Source organism: Pinus tabuliformis, chromosome 8, assembly GCF_031772625.1.
Source record: "Pinus tabuliformis cultivar Carrire ecotype Pingquan chromosome 8, CPIR1, whole genome shotgun sequence".
Classification (NCBI taxonomy): domain Eukaryota; kingdom Viridiplantae; phylum Streptophyta; class Pinopsida; order Pinales; family Pinaceae; genus Pinus; species Pinus tabuliformis.
Window position 1 is genome coordinate 1,195,129,484 of NC_142294.1, and position 14,846 is coordinate 1,195,144,329.

Below are 14,846 nucleotides of genomic sequence, written 5' to 3' on the forward strand. Positions count from 1 at the left end.
AAAAAATATTTTAGTGCATGGTCCATCATACTTTTTAAACACCATGGCTAAAATATTAGAGAGTGGAAAAAATAATTGATCCCCTCAAGTATCAATTAATTAATTTTTCTGGCAAAAATTAAAGTAATCCTACGCCAGAAAATAATTAATTAGAGTCAAATTTAGAGTCTTAGAGAAATTAAATTCTCCAAGTGGAAAAATTCGTGGGTATCAAAGAAATTAAATTTTGAAAGTCCCCACCAAGGGAATATTGAAAATTTCAAGAAAAATTGGACCCTTGAGCCTTGGTGGTTAATTCAAAGTCAATTTTTTTTTAAGAAATTAGCCCAAAATAATTAATTTTGAACTAATAAAAAATGGGTTAAATGAGAAATTCGAAAATAAATATTTTCAATGATGGAAATTAAAAGATGATCAAATATTTTTCGACGGCCAAAATTATTTTGACGGGTATCAAACCAACTAGCCGTTATTTTTCCACTTAAAAGATTTATCTATAAATTGGGTCATTTGTGTCTCAAGCAATAGAGTTTTGACTTATGTAGCTCTGAAAAGCTAATGTAAATTATTGTACCGCTGGGAACATTGGAATAATCATAATAAAGACTTTGGGGTGCAGTTCATGGTGTCTCTTATCTGATGATTTGTGGTACATGTTGGATATGGGCATTCTTATATTGTGTTTTATAAATATTTTAATAGTTATTTCATTGTAAGTGATAGGAACACTTTATTTGTAAGATGTGGGCTTATCTTAGGTGATCCAATTCACTGGGTGTTCTAATGATTTGTTCTTCAGAAATATATAGTGTTTGTGGGTTCCCACAGCCCTTGGATTCCAAGTTTACAAACTTTGGATAGAGGCTGACTATGTTTGGACCAGCGTTACTTGGGAGCGGGAGCGAAAGCGGGGAGCGGGAGCAAAAACGAGAGCGGGAACGACATTTTCAGAAGCTCCCGGTTTGGGAACGAATGCCAGAGCGTTTTATATATATATATATATATATATATATATATATATATATATATATATATATATATATATATTGATACATTCATGTCAACAAAAACGTGCAGAATAATGAATTAGATATAAAAAACATATTAAAAAAAAAAAAACATAGACTGAAGCATATAACAACAATCATCTAGAAGTTATAATCTTCATCAACCACGTCCACAAGTTAGTAACATACAACATATTGAGTCTCATGATTCATCAATCTTAAAGTTTCAAGCTCTCAAAATTCAATATATAACATTTATCATCATTGATCACCAAAGTTGTACTTGTGAGCTAAGTGTAACCATTACAACAAATAATATCTAACATGAAATGAAAAGTTATAAAATGAAATGAGATGAAACAACTTTCAACTTTCATGAAGCATCATATTCATAATTCATTACTAATGAGCTATAATTGCCAACTTCAAACTTAAATTGTCATATATTGTTTAAAAAATATCATAATAAATATGAAAGAGTCAATAATTATAAAAACTACTAGAAACTAGAAAAGAGAAGTAAATCTATTATCTATTTCTTATGCTTGGGCCTCTTGCCACCACGAGAAATGTCTAATTTTTTAGTCTTGTTGGAAAATCAGGATCTTTATCATTAATATCACCCTCTAACATTAATATCCAGAGGTATCTTTGTCATTACCTCTGTATCTGTATAGGGATCTTTGTCATTAATATCACCCTCTAAGCATTAACATAAGATAGAAAAAGCATAGCATGTCAAGTCAAGATTTTGTTTGAGTGATGCATACATCTTTAGGAAGGTCATGATAGAGGAGTTCGACAACCAATGTCACTAACATCATGGTACATAGAGGGATTGGTGCTCTTGATTAAATAACATACCCTAATACATGACAAAATTCAATGGAAACATTGCAATCCCCCAAAATTGAAATCCTGAAAAACTGATAAGTCTACAGGATTTTGAATGAAATCTAAAATTCTACTTTCTCCATATGAAATCCAATGTCGGAACCACACTCAAACATCCTGAGTCATTTCATGGTAATGTTAAAAATTTAAGTAAAAGGATGAAAATGAAGATCAAGGAGAATGTCACTTTTACTTTAAGAATTTAACATTACCATGAATAGCATATCAATACTGGGGACATAGACTTGATCATTAAGCTGCCCCACTCAAAAATTATTTGTTTCTTTCAAAAAAAATTGCATTTCGAACATTACTACAAAAAAAAAAAAAAAAAAAAAAAAAAAAAAAAATTTGCAAAAAAGGCAAAATGCTCCCAAAAAGGTAGGGAGCGAAAAAAATTTTAGGAAGCGCGCTCCGTTAATCGCTCCCTTTTGGGAGCGAGCTTTCGACCCGCTCCCAAGTCGCTCCCGCCCAGAGCGTGGATTGGGAGCGGGATCGGGGGGGGCGCTCCCCCGCAACACTTGTTTGGACTCTAATTATTTATATGGTGTTCTAACTTCGCTAAGGCTGTGATTCATTATTTATCCTTCGAAATACATTTAGCCACTACTAAAGATTTATAAAATTCCAAAAAAAAATCAAGCATTTTACATGTATACTTTGTAAATATAATTTGTATAATATACTTGTAAATTATTTTATTTTTCTAATCTTGGTTTTGCAACTAGGCTTTTTGTGGTTTGAATTAATTTTGAATTTTTGTATATATTAGTGTTTTGGGTATTTTTATTTTCATTTGTGCAGGTGGGATCAAGCAAAAAGGGTTGGATTAGAGCTAGATCTAAGCCCTTGAGGGTAAGATCTAGCCTCTAAAAAAATTTGCAAGGCCACCCAATGGAGATTTTGTAGTGAAATGAGCAATACTCAAGATCTGGAGCAAAATTTAAATTTTGAGCAAGGGTTTTAATTTTTCCAGGCTTCCTAAGCCCATCATCATCCCCCAGGCCAGCCACCCAGCCTCTAACCCTCTGCGTCAACCTTGGTTTCTTTCTGAGGGCTAGTCGTAAGCTTCTAATGGCCTTAGCCTACCCTTTGTAGCCTAGTCGGTGGTGTTTTTGGGGCCTTGTAGGCTTGGTCGTAAGGCCTAGCTCTTTTGGCCTCCCTCCTTATCCCTCTCTCCTCCCTTCTCTCCCTTATCCTCCCTCGGTTCTCCCTTCACTCCCCTCCCTTCCTCCTCTATGGGTCCTCTCGGCCCCTCCCCTGCACTCGGTGCCCTCTTCTCCTAAGGCCACAGCCTTTTTAGGCTTGCGGAAGCCTCTTTGAGGCCTTCTCTAGGGTGTTGCAAGCCTCAGGGCCACAAAACCCTAGGCCGCAACCCCTTTGGGGTCTTTTCAGCCCCTCTTTAGCCCAACGGCAACCTTCTTCGACTTGTCATGAGGCCTATTACGCCTCTTGACCTTAGCCATAAGCCTTTTCCCCTTACTTTTGGCCTCTTCCTAGCCCTAGCTTGCCCTCTTATCATCTATGAAATTTTATGAAGCTAATTCATTGGTGGGTTTTGCAGAGAAATTGGCAAAAATTTGTGCTTTTAGGTGGCATAATCACTGGAAAAGAAATTGGCATTTTGGGCAAGTGATCTTCAAGGCCTTGGGCCTAGGTTTTGACCTCTAAACCCTCACTATTTCACTGTTTTATTACAGTTCTCATAAACTTCTCATAAAAGTGACATAACACTCATTAAAGTGCCATCAAATTAACTCAAACTTTGGCTAACATATTGAGGAATTAATTGCATGATTTTGGCATTTGCCATCAAGCTCTCTATATGTTTATTTGTTGACTGTCATATATGAAATCAGATCTGATATATTTTGAAGCTACATCATAAAAAGTGCGTGTTAGTTCATATTTTCACTTGGCAAGTTGTTAGGCGTCTCATTGGTCATATTTAGTTTTCATATGCTTGATAATTTCTTGATTTAGAGTGATCTACTTGTCATTGTCCAATGTCACATAAGTGGTTTTCATGATTAAATTGGCTCATTTTGATTTATGTTATTGAAGTCTAACATTTGTTTGTCTTATGGTAGCTATAAGAATTATCAAACCTTGCACTAAAATCACTCAAACATCTAACCTCTAAATCGTCTAATCTTGTTGATGATCTAAGTTACTTTGGCCATTAAGATCTAATTGGAATTTTGGTTGAAGCATTATTGAGTAACTTGTTGGATAATTGCTCTAAGTTAAGCTCATAATCTTGTTCTCTTTCACAATATTAAGAAGTTGTGGCGATTTTATTGTCTATCTTAAGCAATTGGCATTTTAAGTTTTGTTGACCATTACTCTAATTGAGCATCTTTCAATATTGATATTGTTTAAAGAGCATAATCTTGGATAATTATTGTTGGCATAAGATTGTTGATAATCATCATTGGAATATCTTGAGTAATCGGCATCTTGTGTTGATAATCATTGGCAAATCGTTAAGTGAATAATTGCTCTTAATTAGGAATCTTGTGGATTTGACATTGGCACTTAATAACTAGTACACTCTTGGTAATAAGATTGTCTTTTCATTTACTCTAGTCATTGAAGATTAATCATAGATGTAAGTACTTAAACATTAATCCAATCTTAAACCAAGAATTCACTCATAATTTTTGCATAAGCATCTTACGCCTAGTTGCATTAATAATTTACCTCCAAGCGTAAGCTTGGTTGATAGACTTCTAGGGCCACCCTTTTCTCACTTAGCTTGAGGGATTCAGCACCTTTTTAGTGGTTAACACAATGACTTTGCAGTCGTCAGAGCCACAGTCTCTCCAGCGCCGGACGCGCTAAGCGGTTGGAACACAGGGGGAAGTATCGTTAATCAAGCCTTTGCTTGCTTCCCATTCACTTCCATCCCACAAGCTACTCTAAAGACTGATCTCAAAACAATTAAGAGGGAGGTTCCATTTAGACTAGGCATATAACTTGAAAGTAACCAAGATCCTTGCATTACACTTAGATCTTAGGACTTGCATCTCATATAGGTTAGCGTGCATTTAAGCAGCAATTGCCCATCCGATTACTTGGTCCTAATTTAATAATAAGAAAGAGTTTTGACTCCATAAGGCACTGATCTCATATTTAAATCTAATCTAATCCTTAACATATTGCTAAATTTAACTAAATAGCTAGGCCACTCAACTGTGTCTCCCAGACTTGTTTGTCTTTCACCTTCACATTTCCATACGGACAACCCCCCATAACGTGTTGTTCGAAGACAGCTAGAATGGAGTGGGCGGGAATCAGAGTGACAGCCCCTGTCCTGAGCCGTTGTCGCGGTGCCCATACAATCTGAGCAACAACAAATCCTAGGATAGGCATAAGATACATTTTTTAATGGATCTGTGAGGGAAATAAATGAAAGACAATAGCATAATAGATGCAATTACCTCTGTAATTAACTAAGACTGTTATTAAGAACTAAAACATGAAATAAAAAATGCAAAATTGGAAAACAAAAACATCTAAGATTAGATCTGTTACCCCTCATATTGTATCAGGAAATTTCCAGTTGCCTATGACAAATTAGGATTAATATACACTAGCTATTTGAGCAGATGTGGATGGTATTATTTTTATGGATGCACACAGTTCCCCTGGCATTACGCTTATGGTGATCTAGCTACTAATTATTGCTCAATGGCAAGTGTTGTGTTGTCTAAAGGAAGTGGGAGTGAAAGATTTATGTTTATATCCCCACCTTTCCAGCATGAGTACCAGTATTCCAATAATATGATATTTTGCTTGCTAACGGATATGAGCATTTCAATTGATTATTTATTAGTGGGCCATGATGAGATTAGATTGGTCACATGTTTTACCATATGCTTATGAAAATTTCACTACTGAAATTCAATTGCATCAACTGGGATTAATTCTTTTAACTGTAAATAAATTATGTTGTTTATTGCCACAGCAACAACAGATTTATCACACTACAATCTTCACAAATAAAAAATCTAGGGGAATACACTGGAAACTGAGAAAATACCAGCACACACACAAAAATATAACACCATTATTTTTGGACAAAAGGCCTCAGAAAAAAACCCAATTTGGGAAAATTGGTGCAGCAACTAACGATTTTTATTATTAAGCAGCAGTGAGAATATTCTTAGCACAATAAATATCGCCAAACTGGTGAATCTATTGTGAAAATTTTTGAATCTAACACATCAGAAACCCCTACTGCAATATCTGGTTTACTATCTCATACTTGTTCTTTACATTAACAAGTTATTTAATAATATAAACATCGAAGTAAACACAATTGCATCCTTCACAAAAATACAGATCAACAACTGAAATAAACTGAGAAAACCCAAGGGACACTGTTATTTTTGGACAATCGTCCTCGGAAAAAACCCAATTCGGGAAAATCGGTGTAGCATATATGAGGGTTTTATTATTAAGCAAATTTCTAAATACAACTATCGTGCCAGAAATGGCTCACCCTTCAGAGAATATCCTCGGCAGTAGTACCTCTATCCGAAGACAGATATTCCGGCAAATCAGCAACCGGATGATCAACCCCACAATGACTCTGATTGTTCCTTGTGCTGGACAGCGAAAGCTGCTCCAAGCACTCCTCTGGAACTGCATCACCCTCTCTAGAACTGCGTCACCCTCTCCCAGCCGATCTGCTCTTAGTTTTCCCCACAAAACCTCCTTAGGTCAGCCTCTACAGCCCTCTGCGTTAGCCTCTGTGTCCTCTATGTCTGCCTCTACGGCCCTCTACGTCCTCTGTGTTGGCCTCCTTAGCCTCTGTGTCAGCCCTCCTAGGCTCTGCGTTGCCTCTTCTAGCACTTTGTTGCCTCTCTGATATGTATTCTTCAGCCTTGGATCGAAATCCCTTGTTGAACTGCCCCTCACTACAACTGATCTCTAACTCGATTTCCTCAGTAAACCCAGCCCCAGAAAACTGAATTCTTGATCTCTCTTGGTCTGTCTCCAACTGACCCTCAAGCCTCCTTTTATACTTTTCCTGCCGACGATTCAACAATCGAGATTAAGTCCCTAATCAACGGCTAAGATTATATCTGGCTTGATCCTCATTATTTAGAACTTTCTCACCCATATTATATTAATACACATTAATATTTTAATTTTCCTAAGTTTAGACTTAGGAACTCATTAAAAATATTAATTATTTTAATATCTCTTAATCCGGGTGGAATTTCTCCAAACGATTTCTGGGTCTTGGCGATCTCATGTGCCTTAGCCTCTGCACCAATTTTCATGGCTAGAGCACATCTGATGCTACCAAAAAATCAACACTCCCTCTTAGCGAGGAATGTGCTCTAGTAATGCTTCACCATAGAAGCATCACACTGATCTTCCGCATCAATACCGACATTGATGCTTGGCCCGCTACCTCACATCCCCTGCACTGTTGCTTCTTGTACTGTTGCCCATGACACTGCCACTGCCACTGCCACTGCTACATCTGTACTACAGCACCCTCTCAACATGTTGCATCATGCTGCCCATAGCACAGCCACTGCTAACTGTTACACTACAACTCAGTTACCGAGAAGTCTGGAAGCCTCGTGATGCTGAAGCTACCTCTATTGCTATCTTGTGCTCCCTCTGCTACCACTACGTTGCTGCAAACACCTCTGTGCCTCTCGCACTGCTACAACCTCCATTACGCTGCTACAGACTTCTGCACTCTAGCATTGCCATGCCGCTCCATCACACATTGCTCCACCCGACACCTGACATTATGCTATTATCTTTAAGGGCTCCTGTAGCCAGATGTGATCCAAGAGTTTGGGTACCTCAAGGATCCTGCCCCTGCATGTAGTCCTCCTAACTACAACTCTATGTCTCCCCACCTCTTCTCTAGAGGCGCATGAGCACTCATGGCACAATCATCATCAGTCTCGACATCCTTCTCCACCTTTGCTGGAGCTGCCTTTGAGTTGGAAGCTTCTCCCTTGCCTTTCTTCCTGGGCACTAAGACATACAATGTCCTAGCTCCCCACAATTGAAGCACTTTACCTTGGAGATGTCCTTCGTCTTCCTCTTTTGAACCCCCTGCTGTCCCACAAATGCTAGAGTTGCATCCACCTCCTCCTCTTTCTTGACTCGAACTCCCTTATCGCTACTCCCCACCTTGGTCAACCTCTTGATCTCTTCCTATCGAAGAGCTACCCACATCTCATCCCAACTGGGGAGAATCGCTCTGCCCAAGATGCTTTGGAAAAACATCTCCCAGTCCTCGGAGACTGCATTCAGAGCAGTGCTGACCATAAACTCTGGATCCAGTGTAGACCCCACAGAAGTAAGTTGGTCGTGAATTCCTTACAACCTGAGAAGGAAGTGATCTATCTCCTTTCCTTTCTGCATCTGATATCACCTCAGCTGATTTTCTAATAACATCTTCCGCTGCATGAAAGAGCTCTGGTATAAGGTGGTCAGGGTCTCCCACGTCTCCCTTGCTGTTGACTTCTCAGCAATATGTGGTACTACATGATCCTTGACCCCGTCTAAAATCATGCATTTCGCTTTCGCCATGGCCTCCTCATACTTCTCATTTGCATCGGGGTCAACTGGGACAGCTACAGTTTTCAAGGCATAGTCCTTGATGCAATGTTTATTCAGGATTGCCAGGATCCTAGCATTCCAGATGACAAATTGGAAGCCCCGTCCAATCTATCATGATCCCTCAATCTGTTTACTGCCACCTCTGCTCCTTTTCTAGACTCCCTCTGAGTCTCGACTTCCCTCATGGAAGTCCTTCGGCGAACTGTCGAATCACTCCTCTCCAATCCCCCTTTGCTGCTGCAACTCGGATCTGGATTTCTTGGCTACAAATCCGTCAAGGTAGTGCTTCCCTCTACCTTGGTTCTGTCTCCTTAGACACTGATCTGTACTGACAAAACCAACGTACCACCAGCTCCTCAAATCACAATCTGCACAGCTCCCTTAGCCTCGGCAACTCAAGAATTTGAGCCCTTCAGGCTCTGTGCAATCACGGAGTAGGCTAAATCTGCTCCTCCCGGCCAACTGCGTCAATCCTGCCTGGCTGAGAAGGATGACGTGGCTCTACGTGAGCTTGTTCTACCCCTCATTGCCTCTGCACTAGCCCTTCTCCTGGCTCAGAATGTGTTGATTTGGGGTAGCATTGGATGTGATCTAGCCACGAAAATTGGTGGAGAGGCTAAGGCACATGAGATCTCCAATACCCAAAAAGGGTTTGGGCAGATTCTAAACAGTTTGGGAGATATTAAAATAATTAATATTTTTAATGGAGTCCCTAAGTCTAAACTTAGGGAAAATAAAATATTAATGTGTATTAATATAAAACTGTGTTAGAATGGTCCAAAAGTCATGGATCAAGCCAGATCTAATCTTAGCCGTTGATTAGCGACTTAATCTTGGCCTTTGATTTGTCAACGAAAAAAGTATAAGAGGAGGCTTGAGGGTCACTTGGAGAACACACTGAGGGAGACCAGTCAATTCAATTTCTGAAGCGAGGTTAGCTGAGAAATTGAACCAGTGGTCTAGTGAGCAGTCAAGAGGTAGCAAGTACGGATCAGAGAGGCGAGATCAGCCACTGGAGATCAGGGCAGAGGCAGGAGAGGCAGACACAGGACTTTTCAGGCAGACGCAGAGGCAGCAGAAGACTGCGCAATCACTTGTTGGGCCTGGGTGAGTGACGCAGAGACGCCCAGGGTTGACGCAAAGGGTTTGACAACCACGCAGAGGTCAACCAGGTTGACACTGGGATTGGGAGAAGTGCTGGAGCATTATTTCTCTCTATGGGTAAGCCAGTTTGGCACCCTGCTGTACAGAAGAATACTCCCTTGCTGCACCAGTTTTCCCACATTGGGTTTTTCCGGGCACTGTTGTCCAAAATATCTGTGTCAATGTGTTAATGCTTGTGCATATGTTTGTTTTTTTATTACGGTGTGATATCTGCAGCAGTATTTATTTTAATGTTTATTAAAGTAATTTCATAAATAACTTATTGTGGAATAAGTAGGAAAAATAAATCAGTTGCTACAGTGATAGAATTTTCACATGGTATCAGAGCAAGTAATCAAAGACAGAAAGGGAAAATCAATTATGGGTCGAGACCACGATGCAAAGGCATCCACGTCAGGGGACTCACACAGATTTTCAAAAGATTGCACAAGTGAAAGAGATTTCGATTTCTCTATGTTAGCTTCCAGGTTGGAAGAAGAAGTGGCGTGTATGACTAGTGTTGCATCATCAGAGGTATGGTATATAGACAATGGAGCTTCTTGGCATATGACAGGAATCAGGGAATGTTTCTCAAAATATTGAGAAGAGAAGATGAACTTTAAGATCACCATGGGGAACATGGAAAAGTGTACTCCAGTAGGGAAGGGCACCATAGTTTTTCAAACAGAATCGGGAGAATAGTTCGGTGCTACAAATGTACTACATGTACCAGGATTGGGGATGAACTTACTTTCCATGTCGCAACTACAAGGCAAGGGCTATGACGTCTACTTCATCAAGGAGAAGGTATATGTCAAACACCCAAGCTGGAAAAAGAAAGTGCAGATCAGAATCAAAAGTAATCGGTTGTATAGATTGCAACTAGAATCACCAATGGCACTAATAGGCAGTCATGGAGACAAGGACTTGAACAAACTATGGCACAGAAGAATGGGTCACTTGCACCATGGAGCTCTGAGAATTCTCAGGAGCATTGTAACAGGAGTTTTGGATCTGAGTACGGAACGAGATGATGTATGCAAGGGATGTGTTCTAGGAAAGCATGCCAAGGCAGCATTTCCTAGGAGCAAACACATGGCCAAGAGTGTACTAGGATTGATACACTCTGATATCTGCGAACCTACGTCCATCAAAGCTCTCAATGGTGTCGAGTATTTCCTTACCTTCATTGATGACCACTCAAGGAAAACTTGGATTTATTTTCTGAAAAACAAGGATGGGGTTTTGTCAATTTAAGGAGTTCAAGGCTCTAGTGAAGAATCTGACTGCGAAGAAAATAAAAGTTTGGCGCTCAGATAATGGTGGAGAATATGTCATCAAGGACTTCACTGATTTTTGCGGTAAGGAGGGGATCAGAAGAGAGTGGACAACTCCATATAATCCGGAGTAGCATGGGGTAGCAGAAAGAAAGAACATGACTATTGTAGAAGCAGCTAGGGCCATGATGTATGATCAAGATATGCCAAAATTCCTGTGGGCAGAAGTATGCAACACAACAGTCTATCTTTAGAATAGGAACCCTCATCGGGCAATGGGCAAGATTACTCTAGAGAAAGTCTTCACAAGGAAGACACCTAAAGTTAGTCATTTCAAGATATTTGGGAGTCTAGCATATTGCCACATACCGAAAGAAAAGAGGAAGACGCTGGATTAGACTGCGGAAAAGGGATATCTGGTAGGATAAAGCAAGAACGCTAAGGCATACAGAATCTATCTTCCATGGAGCAGGAAGGTAGTAGTACAACGAGATGTAAAGTTCATGGACGGCAGGGCTTTCAGAAGATCTGGCGAGATGCCTTCCGAGGAGCAGTCGAAAGAGGAGTTGTTGGTTAAGCCTCCTCATGTAAAAATCTCTGTTTTCCCACCCCGGTTTTCAGTTTCTCCTTATTTCTCCCATGTAGTTAAATGCCCATTCCCATAACCATACATTTAACAGACTGAAAAAAAAAAAAATATTGCTGAAAACACAAATTCTGAAATTTTTCAGAACGCTGGAAATTGCAGAATTAAAAATCAGCAATCAAAAACAGCCATTAAAACACATTAAAACACTGATACTTTTGGTCAACTTGACCCTGGAAAAACCCCCTACAACTCTTGGGGAAAACCAGTTTGAGAGCTCTTCTTTATTTCTGAAAATTGCCTTTTTCAGTGAGAATTATTCAGCAAAAAATCAGCAAACAAATTTACAACTTATCTCCTTTCCCGTGCCTCACAGCAATCTGGAAATTACAGCAAACAGGACAGCAATAAATGTTGTACGGCCTCCGTTTTGTGTGCAGAAAAATCAGCAAACTGCTCCTCGATTTTTGTGCAAAAATCTGCCTTTCACTATGTGCTGAATCAGTTGTACAAATCTGCTCAACTGCTGCCTTGGAATGTTTGCCAAGCTGTTGTCTCCTCCTCCCTGCTCAGAAATCTCTCTTGCTCTCTTGCTCTCCTTCTCCCAATCTGCTCATGAAAGACTGAATGACCTTTTCCTCCTTTTCCTCCTTTAATATAACTCCAAGTGACTTTTGGGTGATCCAAGTGACTTTTGGGTGATCTCTAAATCTAATGGCTGAAATGGATTTAGATCAATGGTTGAGATTAAATGCTCATTTAAATCTCACTTTCTATTTTTTTAATTCACCCCACTTTATTAAAGACCCACTTAGTCATTTATTTCCGAAGTCACTTTTCCTTTCTAATTTTTCATTAACTTTATAAAAGTCACTTTAAAATTAGACTTAATAACTTTATCACTTAAAGTCACTTTTAAATTAGATTTAACTTTATAAAATTATAAAGTCACTTTAGGAGAAAAATTAAATTCTTTTGGACACTTTTCCCTAGGCCAAAGATCAAAGCCTAAGGGAACCACCTGTCCTCCGGTACCAAATTTCAACACTCCCTCTTACCAAGGAAGGTGTTCCTCACCACACCCATCTTGTCTCTGAAGTAGACATGCTTGCCCCGTGGTAAGGCTTTGGTAAGAATATCTGCAACCTGCTCATCAGTGGAAATATACTCAAGCTTCACAGCTCCCTTCTGAACATAGTCTCTAATGAAATGATATCTGATCCCGATATGCTTTGACCTGTCATGAAATACTGGATTCTCCGTGAGTTTAATGCAACTCTGATTATCACAGTAAATCACTGAAGGTCTCAACGGCTGACCAAATAAGCCAAACAACATCTTGCGAAGCCAAATAGCCTCACAACTAGCTAGACTGGCTGCCATATACTCTGCTTCCGCTGAACTCAGTGCTACTGACTGCTACTTCCGGCTGAACCATGACACTACTACTGAACCCAACCCAAAACAACACCCTGAAGTGCTCTTCCTATCAGAAGCACAACCTGCCCAATCAGAATCAGTGTATCCTGCCAATCTCACTCCATCTCCCTGCCTGTAGTCCAGACCATAATCCACTGTCCCATGCAAGTACCGCAAAATGTGTTTTGCAGCCACCCAGTGAACCTTCCTAGGCTCACACATAAACCGACTCATCGTGTTGACTGCAAAACAGATATCTGGTCTAGTGTTGACCAAATACATCAAGGAACCAATCAGCTGCCTGTACAATGTGGGATCCACCAACTCGGAATCTGAAGCATGAAGCTTCTTCCAGTTGGTGATCATCGGTGTCGACATGGGTCTACAATCCTCCATGTGGAATCTGCTAAGGATGTCCACAATATACTTCCCCTGCCCCAGGAAGAAATGCCCCTCCTCCTGCCACACCTCCAAACCCAAAAAGTAATGCATCAAGCCGATGTCCTTCATCTCAAACTCCGCCGCAAGATCTCTCTTGCAGTGCTCTATGAGTCTCTCTGCACCTGTAATGATCAAGTCATCCACATACAGCACCAGAATGAGAGGCTCCTCACCAATCACAATAAAGTAAAGGTTCGGATCTGCCTCACTCTTTGTGAAACCCATCCCCTGCAAGTATGTATCTATCCTGGAGTACCAAGCTCTGGGAGCTTGCTTCAGGCCATAAAGGGCCTTCTTCAGTCTGCACACATGGGACTCCTTCCCATGCACCTCAAAGCCCTGTGGTTGCTCAATGTACACCTCCTCCTGTATGAAGCCATTGAGAAATGCGGTCTTCACATCCATCTGGTGGATCTTCCAACCCATCTCTGCTGCTATCGATATAATGGAGCAGATCGAAGTATATCGAGCCACGGGAGCAAAGGTCTCCTCATAATCAACTCCCTCTACCTGGGAGAACCCTCTAGCCACAAACCTCGCTTTGAATTTCTCAATGCTGCCATCTGCAGCATGCTTTACCTTGTAAAGCCATCTGGAAGTAACCACGGATTTGCCCTCAGGCCTCGGCACCACCTCCCAAACATCATTCTTCATGATAGAAGAATACTCCTCCTGCATGGCCTCTCTCCAGACCTGCTGGCTAGCTTCCTCCTCATAGCTAGAAGGCTCGGAGTCAAGGATGTTGGTAACCATCGCCATATAACTACAAAACCTCTCAGGTGGTCTACTCTCTCTGATCGGCCTCTTCGGCTCAGCAACAGATGTGGCATCTCTCAAGGTGTCCTGAAGCCACTTGGGTTTCCTCTTCCCTGAGCGCACTTCTCCCACTGGAGAATGAAACTCCTCCTCCTCATCATCATCAGTAGCCTGAACTCCTGACTGTCTGTCTGCTTTCCTCCTGCCTGCACCTGAACCTGTAGAAGCTGAGGTACCGTGTGAACTGTCCATCAGTGGACTCCCTAGTGAACTGCTCTGCATGCTGCCCGGAGCACCACCCCTCTGGCTCGGCGAGCCACTGCTCACTGATGGACCTGACATCCTCATGGATGTACCTCCTGATCCTTCTGATCCCTGCCCACTGGATCCCTGCGACTGACTCAACTGCTGCTGAGGGTCTCGCTGATCCAAATACTCTAACTCCCGTGACCTCCTAAAGGCCCTGTCCTCCTCGAACTTCACATCTCGTCTGACAACAACTCTCCTCTGTGCAGGAATGTAAATCCGAAAGGCCTTTGAGGTCTCACTATAGCCCACAAAGATACCCTTCTCTGCGGTGGGCTCTAGTTTGGTCCTCTTCTCCTTGGGTATATAGGAGTATGTAATGCATCCAAAGATATGAAGATGACCAATATCAGGCTTCTTCCCAGAGAAAGCCTCCTCCGGAGTCATGTGCCCCAAGGCACGATGCGGACTCCT

The 14,846-nt window shown here is 41.0% G+C and overlaps 1 protein-coding gene across 5 annotated transcripts in view; it reads right to left on the reverse strand.

Annotated features, from left to right (window-relative positions):
- Positions 1-14,846, reverse strand: part of DGS1 (dgd1 suppressor 1) — a 330,562-nt gene that overhangs the window by 150,139 nt on the left and 165,577 nt on the right. The window lies entirely within an intron of this gene.